The following is a 14,682-nucleotide window of genomic DNA, read 5'->3' on the forward strand; positions in this document are numbered from 1 at the left end:
TACCCAGAAGAAAAGCTAATATATATATCGACAGCAGATGATATACTGATGGAAAAATAATTAAGGATACAGTGATAAGGGCCATAACTTTTGGTCACAACAGTAACGGATGCATTATAATGCCTTGATACTCCAGCTAATTTTAGTTGTGAAAATGGTTTAAAATATTTCCGAGCTTGTTTTTTTTTTTTTAATACCATGATTTCTTCTGAGAACATAGAATTTCATTTACAATTCATTTTGAGTGGCTAATAGAGTGCGTAGGACATGCCTCCACCACTCAGAATAAAAGTTCTTTCTGCTTCTGCTACATACTCCTGCTATTCTTATTCATAGCTACAGGTAGGACAGACGAAGAGGCCTGATTTAGTAATGGATAGATGACAGTCTAGTTTCTCCTAGAACCAAACCACATGTGACAGAGTTGGAGGAATTTAGACTTAGCTTATCATGTGCCTAACATCTCCCTGTGAGATCCCCTTGGTTCCTCACTCAGTTTTGACCTGCCTTTTTCCTATTTGGAAGGTGGCAATCTGATTCTTAACGGAACACTTCTTCATGACTTGCAGTGCACCCAAATCCATGACCCTTCAGTGTCACCTCTCCCGTCCTTTAACCCTGGTAACCCAATGTCCTGACAAAACCTGCAGGTCTTCTTCATTATGTATTTCCTATACTTATAGCGTGAGAGTTATCACAAAAATGTCTTAAACCAAATCACATTTTCCCAGATGTATAGATACACAGGCATTTGACTACTCATTTATCAAAGTTGTGAGACCTTTTAATTGGAGTTTAAAAAATCATCTAAATGTGAATGTGTATGAACACATGGATGTATAATTATTACTGATGGTTTGGTCAACCATTGAAATACAAATTAAGCATGTCAAAACTATGTAACTAAATTACTCCTTATACAGTGCTATCTATAATTAAATTTCAAAACAAGTTTTAATAATGTATGTTTTCAACAAACCTGCAGATTCACCTAAGAGAACCTCTATTTCAAGACCATAATAGCATACTTTTCCTTTTCCTCCCCACCAAGATATAAGAAATTGACAAATTCTGGCACCTCAGTGTTACACAGAAACAACACACTTTTGATCAGGAAAGGTTTTCTGGGGACAAAATGTGATGAGTCATTAGGAATTCACAACATGATATCAAGAAAAATGTCAATGCCCAAGCTTCAGTACCATGCCTTCTTCTAAATACTACTTTCTTTCTTTTAGAGAGAAGGAGTTGCTGTCTCCATAGCTATCAATACTCTAACCATGTGCATTTCAATGGCACTTAAAGCTACATATTTATTAAAGTCTATATGGCACATCTACTTACCAGAAAATACACACAAACAGGAAATCTAACCACAGTAAGGTGTTTTTTTCCCACACAATAGAATTCAAAGATGTGTCATCTATGTAATTTGAAGCAAATTCAACACCACTATTAGTGTTGAGTACCCCTCTTTCCCCTCCTATATTATGGCAACTTATGATTACAGCATTATGTTTTCCAAGCCTGTTTGAACTTGCTGCTCTTGCTTATACACACAAACGACCTGCCCTTTTCTGTGCAGAGCTTTCAATCAGTAAGCGTGTCAAGGTGGGAGGAAGGGACGGCAGGAACAGTAAAACAGGAAAAAAATCAATTTTCAGAAAGTGTATGGTAACAATTGAATATTTAATCAAATTAGCCTAGAAATTCCTTCCCATTTTCAGCACTCTTTGCAAGGCTGCTGCTTCATGGTACAGAATGAATTTCAATAAATGCCATATATTTAGTTAGATGGCTTATTTTTAAAATTTGTCAAACCAGGTCACTGACTCAGAATAGATCTCGTTCTAAGACATGACAGATGGATACTGATATTGAATTAAAAGATTAACATTAGCTGGAAGATTCTGGGCAGAAGAAAAAGTCATTCATTTAACATTCAACAAAATATTTACTGAGTACCTACTGTGTGCCAGGATAAAATGATAAATATTTGGACTTTATATTACAATAAAAAGAGGCGTTGTGCCAAAATAATTTCCTTGGGGTTAGTAAGGATTACAATTGAATACCAATTGTAAGCAAGATATTTAAAAGTACTTATATTTTTCACATTGTATCAGAAAAATGCATAGTACTCATTCAAACATCCATTCTGTCATGGTTGCAGGATTTTAGACCTAACTCAGATTTTTGAAGATGCTGTTTACTGACACTTAGCAAAAGCCAACTTCCTATTTTTCTGGAACAAAAGAGGCCTTACATGGTTTCAAAGATTTCTTAGACATCAAAGAGCTTAGAGAGACATACAGTTTATGGGTAATGATTTAGGATTTAGTGAATCAACACATGGATTAAATTTCCTTTAAAAGACCCCTAGGTTTAAATTTTAAGAACTAAAATGTTGATCTAAACATACATTAGTCCCAAGCAAAGCCAAAATTTATTTTTAAAGATAGTTTGAGTTGTCTTATGGGCCTAGAACTTGGCTAGGTTTTACTTTCCCACATGATTAGGCCTCAAAGGAGGCAACTTACCTTCTGCTAAACAAATTTACACCACCTCTCTCTGATTGTGGAGACTACATTATTTCAAAGGTCTCTAGCTGTGAACGCTCTTGATATTTTCAGTAAAGTATTAGAAGCCAGAAACATCCCATGGTTATCGAACAACTGGAGTATGTTTTAATTCCTCCAAGTCAATTCTTTTTTTTTTTTACAGACAACTTTAAAATTGGACCTGAGATTCTAGGTTCAATTTAGACTTCAGATTTCCAACTATCAGGGACCAAGAAATCATTTCAAAACAGGAAAAGGCCACTGATCTTAATATGTGCACTGTTTCATGATATATTACTATATTTGCATTTAAAATAGTAGGAAGAAATACAGTACATAATCTTCCGTTCTAACACAATGGCCTTCCGGAAGGCTGCTAGCCTGGGCATTTCACTGAGGTTTTAGGATTAAAGGAAACAAGTCAGTGCACAACCTATGAGCTTTTATTTCTTTGAAAAAATAGATTGCAACACTGATCTGATGGCTTTTAAAGGGCACTCGAAACCAGTGCAGTGCACATTTTGAATTTCAGTCATAGAGGAATAACAATTGGTGAAGTGACGTAGGTCAAAGAAAACAAAACAAAACAAAGAAAGTACCAGTATTCCAAACAGAGAGTTTATTCTGAATGAGAATTTGGAAATGAAATATGAAATTTACACATAAATTTATGATGAATTTAGAGTTCAGAGAATTATTGCTTCAGTTTAAGAATGAAATAACTACATTATTCTTTAGTTTGGAAATATACATAGTTTGATAGAAAGTATTTGGGTTGATGAATTTAGAAAAAATAATACATGCCAATCAATGAATGATGATCAGAAAATACAACTTTTTTAAATTGCTAAGCTTATTTTCCAGAGAGGAAAAGAGTCTGAGAACTCCAAAAGATAAAACAGTTTGCAGAAGCAGTCCTGGGGCTCTTTGGCCATGCATATTGCTGAATTAAACAGCACCTGAGGGTGACACAGGGGACCACTTGGCAGGTATAGTTGTGGCCAAGATTACAAATGGGGCCACCAGGAGCCAAATCTGGTCTGCAGACCATTTGTCTCTCTAGTTTGCACAGTTTAAAGATGCTGAGTCAACATTTTAAAATTGAGAGGTTTCTAGCCTCTGAAAATCTGAAAGACACCACCACATGGGCCCACACCACTCACTGAGACTCATGTCAACTCTGATGATGTCAAGCAGTGGCTGTCCCCTCTTAGGTAGGGCTTTTTCTGAGTGGGTTGTTGCCCCCTAGTGAAAGGGTTAGTTTTACTCATTTAGATTACCTCTTTGCAAATCACAGGCAACGCATTAAGGGGGAATGAAGAAAATTCAACACAGTGGTTTAACACTGGAAACAGAAAAGGACAGTGAGAGAAGGCAAGAAAAAAGTGCACAGCAGAGAGAAGCTGTAAACCATCAGCAATTGCCTCCTTTGCCATCTCCAGATTATACTATGGAAGGGATCCGTGACTAAGGCTATGGGTATTACTCTCAACAAATGCCACTGGGCCAGGATCACAGTGTAGAAAATAAGAAGGAAAACTGTCCAATGGAGCAATATCCCTGATCAAGGATGCGCTGTAGATATTGGACCAGGAGAATGTAGAAAAATACCATGGTTCTCTTCTTTCACTGCCCTCAAACCAAGGGATGTGGTTCACCTGCAACTTTAAGATTGTGGTGAAGGCACTGTCCAAGTACTTCCCATAAAAAAACAGGGACTCCATGTACAGCTGTGCAGGCTGTGCATTGCACAACTGCAGAGGAAGCAAAATGAGAATGGCACTCCTGAGGAATTCAAAGGGAGTGCCTGTGCCAGATAGCCACATGGCTCATTCTTTCTTTTCCTTCAGGTTTTAGCACAAAGGTCACCTTTGAAATGAGGCCTTCTCTGACCCTACTACTGAATTTTTCGGTCACCACCCAACTCCCTCTTTATCCCTGACAGGCCCTATTCCCCTTCTCCACTTTATGCTTCCTTATAGCTGTCATCACCACCTCACATATAATACATTTTATTTATGTATTTTGTTTATTGTTTGTATTCCTGAATATAGAATAGAACATCATGAGGCCAGAGACTTTTGTCTGTTTTATTCTCTGCTGCATTACGAGAGTCTAGAATTACGCCTGATAGGTGCACACCAAATTACCCTGAATGACTAAACCTTCAACCACATTCTTAGAGCAGAGGAACCCAGCTCTAGAACCTGTGATTCTCTGACCATATTTCATAGTTGCTGAGACCATATTTATCCTTTTTTATATTAGGAGAAATACTTTTCAAATCCTATAGACCATTACATAGTCTATATGGTTCATAAACTCTTATATAATTTCTATTTACTCAATAGCTACATAATTTATTATAGAAATTTAAAATAACAGGAGTAACCTGCATAAACATACTTACACAAATTTATACAATCACAGAAGAAATATGTATACCTGGGTATGCAATTAGCCAACTAACTGTTTTTTCATTTCACTGTGCTCACACCTCCTGCTACAAATGTCACACGTGTGATTTTTCTCTTAATTACATTTTACAGCTTATAAAAATACTTTTTTTTATTTTGTCCCTTGAAAAGCAAAGTAGTCAGATTTTACTGGATGTTTTTATTGAAACAAATCCCAAGGGGAATATACTAAACTGTTAAACACAGCTGAAGCGATATCTGAGAATGGGCTTTCTGATAGAAGGGTAGATTACAAAATTACTCACACTCTTAATCTGATAATGGGAGAATGCCCTGCACATATGATTGGAGTTTTTTCTTCGTATGCTTTACTACAAAAAAAGAAAACTGGAGAAAGAGAAGGTGAGAAAATTGGAGAAAGAAAAGGTGAGAAAAATTCCAGAGACTAGAAATGTTATAGTCATTTATCACTAACCTAAGGATTCCAATCTGTGCCTCAGTGGAAAAATGCTTCAAAATAGCTAATCTTCCTTGACTGTTAGGCAGAAGATATGTGGTGCTGTTGAGTCAGCATGGGGGCTAGGCTCATGCACAGTTTCCTTGTCTATGGTATGAGGAGGTTAAGATATTGATATCAGTCTTGCCTATCTTGTAAAGTTGCCGTAGTATCAGAAAGATGAGATATTTAGAAGCAGCTTGAAAATTGTGAGTTCTTTAAACTCCAATCTTTTCATTAAAGATTTTTTTCTATTATTTAATATCAAACAGGATGATTTTTAATGTTGTCACTCTTGTGTGATGTCCCCTTTAAAATTATGGATCTTGGTTCCATTTTGCATGTGTGTTATTCATCTGAATATCTAGACTATAAATTCTTTAAGGGCAGATATTTCATTGCTTCCTTTTAAAAAATGTTCCTCTCGTACCAAATAGCTAAGATGCTCAACCTATGGTTCTTAGCTATTTTTGTTGAGGCAAGTATGGGCCTGGCAGCAACTCTGTTAAGAACAGGGAATCACAGTGATCCTGAATTGACATTAGTTGGTATATCCACTGTTTATTACTAAGAAGTGACTTCAGTTTGCACTGAGCAAACCCTGTGAAGAAACTCTGCCCTGAGGGATCAGTGTCACCAGTTTAAATATACACCAGCAAGGTAATGGAGATTAACTCCCTGGCAACTGAGTTTTTCTGCACATTTTCTCCCCTTAAGGTGGCATAATTGGGAAACTTGGTATCCCACCAACAAACATAGCAGCCCAGAGAAAATACTGGGGCTGATGGGGAAAGGAAACCATAGATGATTCTGGTGAGCCTAATGACACTGAAGAAGAATCCATGAAATTAGAGAGGCAGAATGGGGGCACAAAAGGGCTTGGGAGCAGCTCTCACCAAACCAAGGGAAGGGGTTGACGAGGAAGGGGGCAGAGAGAGGGGAGGTGCTCTGAATGTGTAGGGAGCTGTGTACTCATCATGGGTGTGTCACCATAGGCATTGGTGCAGCCATGTAGAGAAAGATGTGTGTCCTGACAGAATGTAAGCCCCTTTTAAGTTAGTCACTTTGTTTTGACATGACATTTGAGAAAAAGTTTATTTGAAGCTATTATACAGATGTGCAAAAGGAAAGTTAGACTGTTATTTTGAACTACTTTTTTTTTACCAATACTTAAGAAAATTGATTTTGAAATTATTTCTTAGTCTAACTCTCCTTAAAACAAATTTTAAAGAATTTCAAGATTACAGTGGGTCATATACTTAGTCTTAAAAGGAATTTATACGATAAGGGTATTTCTCCTGCTTAGAAAAGTGTCATTTTTCTTTTATTGCAGGCTTAAAAGTCATGAAAATGCTAGTTATGAACTTCCATGTTGACTAGCTGTGGCTAATCTTGTACATCTTTATCATTCAGATAAACCTTATCCACTATACTGAAGGCGTGGAGTGTACATCTAATGTAAATCTTTATTGTGATGTATTAAGAACAAAGCAATCTTTGAGAAAGCAGTAGTCAGCAGATCACCTTCTATATGCCATAAATCCCATCACGTTAAAAGAAAAATATATTTACATTAATAACTATAGGCGTATGCACTGTTAAGTTTGAAACCTGAACAGAATTTTTAAAACATCAGTGCATTTTACAGGCAATCACCCACATTTTTGGTACTATACACATTTCTTATGAGTGATGTAAATTTTATTTGTATTATTCAGCAATTCAAAAAGAATGAATACTGACCACACCACAGACTTGAAATCTACGGTTGGAACCAAAGCACCTCACTTTCTGTTCCATTATGGAAGTTTACATGTTAAAACAAAGCCCAATAAGCATAGAGCTAGAAAGAAAAGCTGTGTACCTGTAAATAACCCAAGCACCACTTACAGTTTACATAAAAGCACAATTTATGCCCCAAAAGCACAGAGAAACATGATGTCCATCATTTTCAGAACATCTTCATGCAGAAAAAATTCATTAGTCAGCTGTAATAGTTTAGCTGTAGAGGAAAATAATATTTTTCTGAATCCATTTGCATGGCAATGTGCATGTGTCTGGCTGATGGAAATGACAGAATAAACCTCCACCCAATTCTACAAAATGTGAATAGCGTTCTTAAAATTCAGGAGAGAGTCCAGATAGTACATATTCTTTCCAGTGTCAGTTTTTACAATCCTCTCATATTCACCGACCATCTTAACTTGGCAATTAAAGTATCCTGGTTATTTTGCCTAAGAGAGTTGACAATATTTCATTCTGCCCCAGGGCTCCTTTGAACATAAAACTGTGATAAGGTAAAACACGCTGGGCAACTATTCAATGTGTAAGCCACAGGAACTCTCTCCAACTGCCAAATTAGTAAATGGCTCTTTCAAAACATAAAAGGTATGAAATGGGAAGCCGTGCTTTGAAGTAAATTCTGTAATGGCAATAGTCTGTGAAAATACTTTCTTTGGTGCTTCAAATATTGGGTCAGCACCAGTACTAGCCAGATGGCCTGACCTCTAGTTATGATCTGTTTCACCTAATAAGATAGATGTCCTCCCAGAGCCCCAGCAAAGAGATAAGGTAAGATTGAAAATGACGGATCACAAGCCCTGTGTATTTGCCAGAAATGAACAATTCAGACCCTTACAGAAACACCTGCCCCTTGGAAGGGGCCGCAAGTAATGTGGATAAAGTAGGGCTGAGAACAAGGGAACTGCTAGGCTCGAACCCTGCCGCCGCATCACCCTGGGACAGGGTGACCGGATCCCTTTTGTAAAGGCTGAGTGAGATCACAGCCTCGAAACTTGCCTGGCCAGAACAGTCATACATCATCTCCTACTCAGCTTCCCTCTTTCTCCTGAGTCACACAGGTGGCTGTCAGAAGCAACTCCCTAAAACGAAAAGCCCCACTGTAGTTTCGACCTCACCCCTGGGCCACATCCCTTCAGTTTCTGAGGCCCCTAAACTCTTGCCTACCTCCCTGGTCTTGCCCTCTGGAATAGCAATCAGGTCTCTTAGGGAAACAAAGAGCAGAAGCGCCTGGACGAGGGGGTTGGGTGCAGGATCCAAAGGGGGTTGTAGTTTTACCTTGCGGTGGTGCCCAGGAACCGGCGGAGGAGAAGTCAATCGCGCAGGGACCACCCGCACGCTCCGCGCCTCACCGCCACCTCGCAGCAAGTCAGCTGTCGCCCCGCATCTGGCTCGCGCCCTCCGCTGGGCTCCGCATCTGGTCACAAAGCTCTCGGGGCGCCTCGGGCGGCGAGAGCCTCCGGGTCACCTGCGGCCAGGCCCAGCCGAGCGTCCCGTCAGCCTGCCGGCCACGCTCCCTCCGCCCCTTTCCACCCGCGCGCTGCCCGGCCGGTGACTCAGCCGGGCATCGGCGCGCGCGGCCCGAGGCGGCCCGGGAGCGTCCAGGCGAGAAGCACCGCCAGGCGACCCGACTCCAGCTCTTGCCCGCCGGCTCCTGCACGTGTACGTCTGTCTCGCGCTCTGTCAGTCCATCTCATCCACGGGTCCAAGGGCCGCTGAGGTGCGGACTGGCACCACCCAGAGGGGGAAATCGGTCCCCGCCCTTCCTGCCGCCCGCGCGCCGCGCCAGGCCCCGTGGGGGTCGCGTTTCCTCCCGCCCCTCCCCCGCCCACAACAAGGTGAAACTTTCTAGGTGGAGAAGTTTTCTCGCCCTGGCCGCGCGCGCTCTCCTCCTCAGGCTCGGGCAGTTTGAAGTTAGCACAGCGGGAGATAAGCGGGACCGAGTCTCCCCCTCCTGGTGCCCGCGCGGCGAGCGGCCCCAGCGCACGTAGAGCACTAGGCGCGCACACGGCTCGCACACGGCGCGCACCCTCTCGCGCTGCGGGCGCGAAAGGCGCGAGGCTCTGCTCTGAGGAGACTCTCCCGCGTCTCCGTTAGCCGCCGGGCGCTGACCCCGGGACTCAGGAGATTTGGGCACCACACAAACAAGGAATTCATTGTCAGAGACGGAGGTAGGAGTGGATGGACGAATTGTCCCAATGATTTCATTGTACAACGATTATCCCCGACTGTAATAACTCAGATTTCTGGAAGAACAACACAGGAGTTTAACCCTGAGGAAACCTCAGTTTCTTTAACTTTTTTTCCCTCTTCATGGCAGGACACAGGCTGATTAAATAACTAGACAGTCAGCAATGAGCAAGCCCAACAGAATAAAAGTTTAATTCTTGAATGTTGACATATTAAAAAAAAAGTTTGAGGGTTGCTTGGTGAATTGTATTAGGGTTAATTTGTGTTAGGATAACTTTTTATATCTCACATGTCTGAATAAAAAATTGATATAAGCCTTCAAGAAGGAATAAAACACAGGTAACAGGCTCACAGGAACAGCATTGTCTGTCAGGATTCGGCAGTTTTTTCCGATTCTCATAAGGGCTTGTCAGGTAATGGCGGCTGTGAGTTATTGAGAGTCATGGGACCAAACAGCGTTTACTATGCAGGTTCAGGAATTATTTACCGCAGAATGAAAAATAGAAAAATGTAATAAGGTTAGTTATTGTTTTCCTGAGCGCTTACTATGTGCCAGGTACTACACAGAGCAATTTCAGTTCTCAAAAGTGATTACCTCATGATTCCCCAATTTTGTGGAAAAGTTCTCGTTACATAGTAGCGGACTCCAACACCCCCCCCCTCCCCCGGCATTGAACCATGTGCGGCTTAGGAAACTGAATGCCTACAGGTTCCTAAGAGCCTCACGTAGCTGGTTAGTGAAAGAGGCGAGATTAGAATCCAGCTCTCAATCCCAGTCAGGTGTTCTTCACAGTGTGCCAAGAGGCCACAGGCTGGCAAGGCTAAAGAAACAACCCAGTCCTACTGAAGATTTCCTGATATCTCAGGACACAATTTAACAATGGCTATTTCATATTAAAATACTCATATTAAAATGCTAATTTACTGGTTGGAGGGCACTGGGACTGTTTATGGACAGATCAATTATGTATTGGGGTTCAGTACCAACTTTCAATAAAAGATGAATAAACTAATGAATTTATACACACACACACACACAACTAGCCATAGCTGTCCAAAGGAATTAGAGTGCTGTTTCTATTTTTCTATTTCCTGGTTTCCATAGCAATATGTTAACTGGATTTTAGATTGCATTATGTAGTTGCCTTAACAGGTTTTCTGAGTTTGTGTGCCATGATAAAAATATGAAAGAAAGAAATTACAATTAAAGTGGTAGAAAGACCCAGGAAAGCCAGTGCAAACTGGGAAATGAAATAGATTATAAGTCCAAATAAACCATTCTGTTTTTTCAGCCCTGAAGTTTTGTAGTTTCTAGTTACTGACAAATTTCAGTCTAATTTTGAAACTGGATTAAAATTGTCATTTTGATTTATTAACCATAAATAAGGAGAAAACATTTTATAAAAATAGCATAACTAATAATAACATAGCTAAAAGTATCCTGAGTGTGAAAATCAAATAATTAGTTTTTCCACAGTACTAGATAGATTTGATCAGGAAAAGACTTAGAAGTATAATTTCACATATTTGGATTTACATAGAAGCAGATACTTTAAAAAGGCAATAGGAGTTCTACAATTCCATTTTGGTTTTGTGGCAAAATCTAATTGTTACCATTTAAGGTTCCTTGGGTCCATGGCATCGGTGACACACTGTATGATTAAATTCTGTTGATATTTTCTGAACCAAATTGAACCCATGTGACTGACACTGTTGGCTGACTAGGTTAGCACCTGTTTCTAACCCGACTTTCCCTTGCCAGCCTTCGCTCTTAGGGCTAAGAAGGAGAAACATTTGCTTTCCCAGACTCCTTTTCAGCCAGACATGGCCATGTGATGTCTTTCTGGAATAGAGGTTAAGCTGAAGTCTGTTGGGGACTTCTGGGAAGGACTTTAGTTTTCTCATTTAAGGGAGATAATAAGCTTGAGCCACTCCTTCCCACCTTTCTTTCTTTCTTCCTTTCTTTCTTTCTTCCTTTCTTTCTTCCTTCCTTTCTTTCTTCCTTCCTTTCTTTCTTCCTTTCTTCCTTCCTTCCTTCCTTCCTTCCTTCCTTCCTTCCTTCCTTCCTTCCTTTCTCTTTCTTTCCTTCTTTCTTTCCTTCTTTCTTTCTTTCCTTCTTTCTTTCCTTCTTTCTTTCTTTCTTTCTTTCTTTCTTTCTTTCTTTCTTTCTTTCTTTCTTTCTTTCTTTCTTTCTTTCTTTCTTTCTTTCTTTCTCTTTCTTTTCTTTCTTTCTTTCTTTCTCGCATGTTAACTTGTTTATTTATTGACCATCTCCCACTAGAAAAGGTAAGCTTCTCTCTCTCTCTTTTTTTAATACTTTTTTTGTGGTATGATGCCTGCACAATAAACTATACATATTTCAGATGTACAATTTGATGAATTTTGATAGATGTTTACATCAGTGAAACCATTACCACAATCAAGATAGCTAACATTTCCATCACTCCCCAAGAGGTACAAATTTTGAATTCCCAATTTATCCCTTCCCACTCCCTTTACACCCTGGTAATCACAAGTTGGTTATCCATGTCTGTGAATCTTCTTCTGTTTTGTAGATAAGTTCATCTTGATTTATACATGATGCCCAGCAAATAGCTAGCTACCTTGTGACCATGAGAAGTTGACTCTGACATTGCTGAGCTACAGCACCAATGCCAGTAGACACCTGCTTCCAGATTTCTTGTTTTGTGAAAAAAAATACTTTTTCCAGACATTGTTACCCAGTGTTTCTGTCACATGGGGCCAGAGGCATTCAAAACTGATATACCCCTCAAAGGGAAAACAAGACATCTCCAAGACTGAGGTTAGCATGGTAGTTAAGAGTGTGGGTTTTAAACCAGATAGCCTGCATTTCAATCCCAGTTCTGTTGCTTGCTAGCTATGTAACTATGGGTCAGTGGCTTAAAGTCTCTGTGGCTTATCTGTAAAATGGGAAGAATAATAGGGTTATTGTGAGGATGAAATAAGAAGCTATAAGTAAAGCACATGAAATAGTGTCTGGTAAAATATAAGTGCTCAAAAGGCATGAGTTATCCTCTTCCATGTACTTGTGGATAACACGTAGTGCTAAACTATAAACAGGATCCCATCTCTTAACTCTGAGATGGGCCTAATGGTAGCCATGGTCAAGAGAGAGGAACAGCAGCTCTAAACAAGCTGCATCCTTTCTGCGCTCCCTTCAACACATAAAAATTTGAATCTTTGATGGTATTCTCTAAGTTCATTCATATGGTACTGTTTTTGAAACAAAAATGAAAGCAGTCTTCTTAGAACAGCAGCTTCTTGCTGGCAACTTGTGGAAGGTAGGGCCGTCAGACATAGGCCCATAGAATGTTTTTTTTAAAAATTTAAATTGTGTAGATAGAACACATTTGGCAGTTTGCCATTGTCCTCCCATCTTATCTTGTAATGCATCTGGTCTACCTCTGATCCTGATGTAATTTTCTCAGGCACTAGGATTTGTGACCCCTGTCTTATTTATTCTTGGATTCTCCCTGCTATCCTCCCTCACCCTTCCTTGGCTTCGTTGCTCCTAGTATTGTGTCTATTGGGAAATGTCTCCCCAGAAGGACAAGAAGAATTCAGGTGACGGTTCCTTAGATCATCTCTGTGGGCAAATATAGTTGGGGGATGTAGGACTCCTCTTACCTTTTTAGAGAGACATCATGCACATTAGAATACTGAGGATTCTGAAAATTCACATGGGAAAACCACAACATAATAAAATGAAAACAAAAATATATTTTTTCCCTCTTAACATCTTCAGTAGCAACACACTGTGGCAAACCTTGCCTTAAAGAATAGAAATATCAGCTACAAAAGGTTAGGAGGGGGCACTTTCAGTATGAATTGCTTTTATGTCAATTTACATTTGTCATTTGTTTGTGAGGGGACTTTCTAAAAATAAAATATGCCATGTTAAGTTATATAAAAATATGACTAAGCATATTCAATTTGAGAGCAAGTACAAGACTGCTAGGCTCTTGGAGTTACAAGTATCATGATTTTAATCAGAAGGTCTAGGAAACTGGAGGCAGAAACATTAAAAATAAATTACCATCTCCAGCAGAGTGCTTCAGTTTTGTTAGTGATTTGGTTCATTTTCAGATCCAGCTTATTGCCTCTCTCCCCAAATCAGGCAAAGGTATTTTGCTCTCACTTATTAAATGTCTACCATGTATTGTATCAGTCATGTGTTTGAGTTCTATGCAGGCCCTCATAAGAAAACTCTAGGATAAGTATCATCCTTCTCAGTTTACATCCAGGGACATGAGACTCAGAGGGATCATGTAACTTATCCAAGGTCATACAGTTGGCCTACATATCTCTCTTTCTAGAAACCCTGCACTTCCTATTGCAACTATAATAAACTGTCCCTGGTCCTGTGGTAAATGATGCAGTCTTTAACGTGGGGCAGGAGAACTTAAGGCTTCCTTTCATTTTCCTTTTTTCTCAGTCAGCCAGAACCTAAGACATGGCCACCCCTCTGTTTGCTTGACTCTCAGGGACTGGATGTTGCCATGCAGAATAAAGGTGCTGGTATCACCTATATTATCTGTCTGTAAAACACTACGTAGGTTGGAGCATGAATGTTGGACAGTCAGGGTGGCCTAGGTGGTGGGCTGTGGGTGCCTAGGACCAAGACCTCTCAGTGTGAAAAGGAACTGGAATGCTTTCTCCCTAATATCTCTGTTTCACAACCCTGAGCTCTCCTTTGAGGACTCAGAGAATGTGAGCGAGAAGGGGAAGCACCAAATGATAGAGAGTCAGGTGTCCCAAGAGAAGGTCTTTTGGAGAGCCTCTGTCCTCAGAAAATGAGAAAAAAGGCAAAGACTTGCAGAAAGTCCCAGAAGGCTGCCCTCATAATTCTTTCTCTTATCAGTACTTCCCTCCTAGAAGCTGTGTTAATTTCTTTTTCTTTTCCCCTTCTCTATTCTTCTTTTCTGTCTTTTACCTTGTGGTAAATTGGTAAAAGCATTTTGGGAAATAAAATAGGAAAAAAAACTTCCATTTTTATACAGCATAGTCTAGCATTATTTCCCAATTAGCTTATCCATTTCATCTCTTAATTTAAACTGTTTGGCACTAATACAAATGGATTAAGCCATCTTGCACTTAAAAAAAGTATTTCCTTCGCTGATCAGCTTTTATTTATGAATAACCCTTTAAAATGTGTATGTGAGTATGTGTGTTTGTGTAATTCCTGCAATTCTAGATT

At 39.9% G+C, this 14,682-nt stretch overlaps 1 protein-coding gene across 1 annotated transcript in view; it reads right to left on the reverse strand.

The window, feature by feature from the left end:
• The window catches only part of MET (MET proto-oncogene, receptor tyrosine kinase), a 106,283-nt gene extending 97,218 nt beyond the window's left edge, over positions 1-9,065 (reverse strand). Inside the window, exon 1 of the mRNA XM_031455257.2 lies at positions 8,553-9,065. The gene's annotated coding sequence lies outside the window, so the exon portion shown is untranslated. The remainder of the gene's footprint in view (positions 1-8,552) is intronic.
• Positions 9,066-14,682: the final 5,617 nt, after the last annotated feature.

Source organism: Camelus dromedarius, chromosome 7, assembly GCF_036321535.1.
Source record: "Camelus dromedarius isolate mCamDro1 chromosome 7, mCamDro1.pat, whole genome shotgun sequence".
NCBI lineage: Eukaryota > Metazoa > Chordata > Mammalia > Artiodactyla > Camelidae > Camelus > Camelus dromedarius.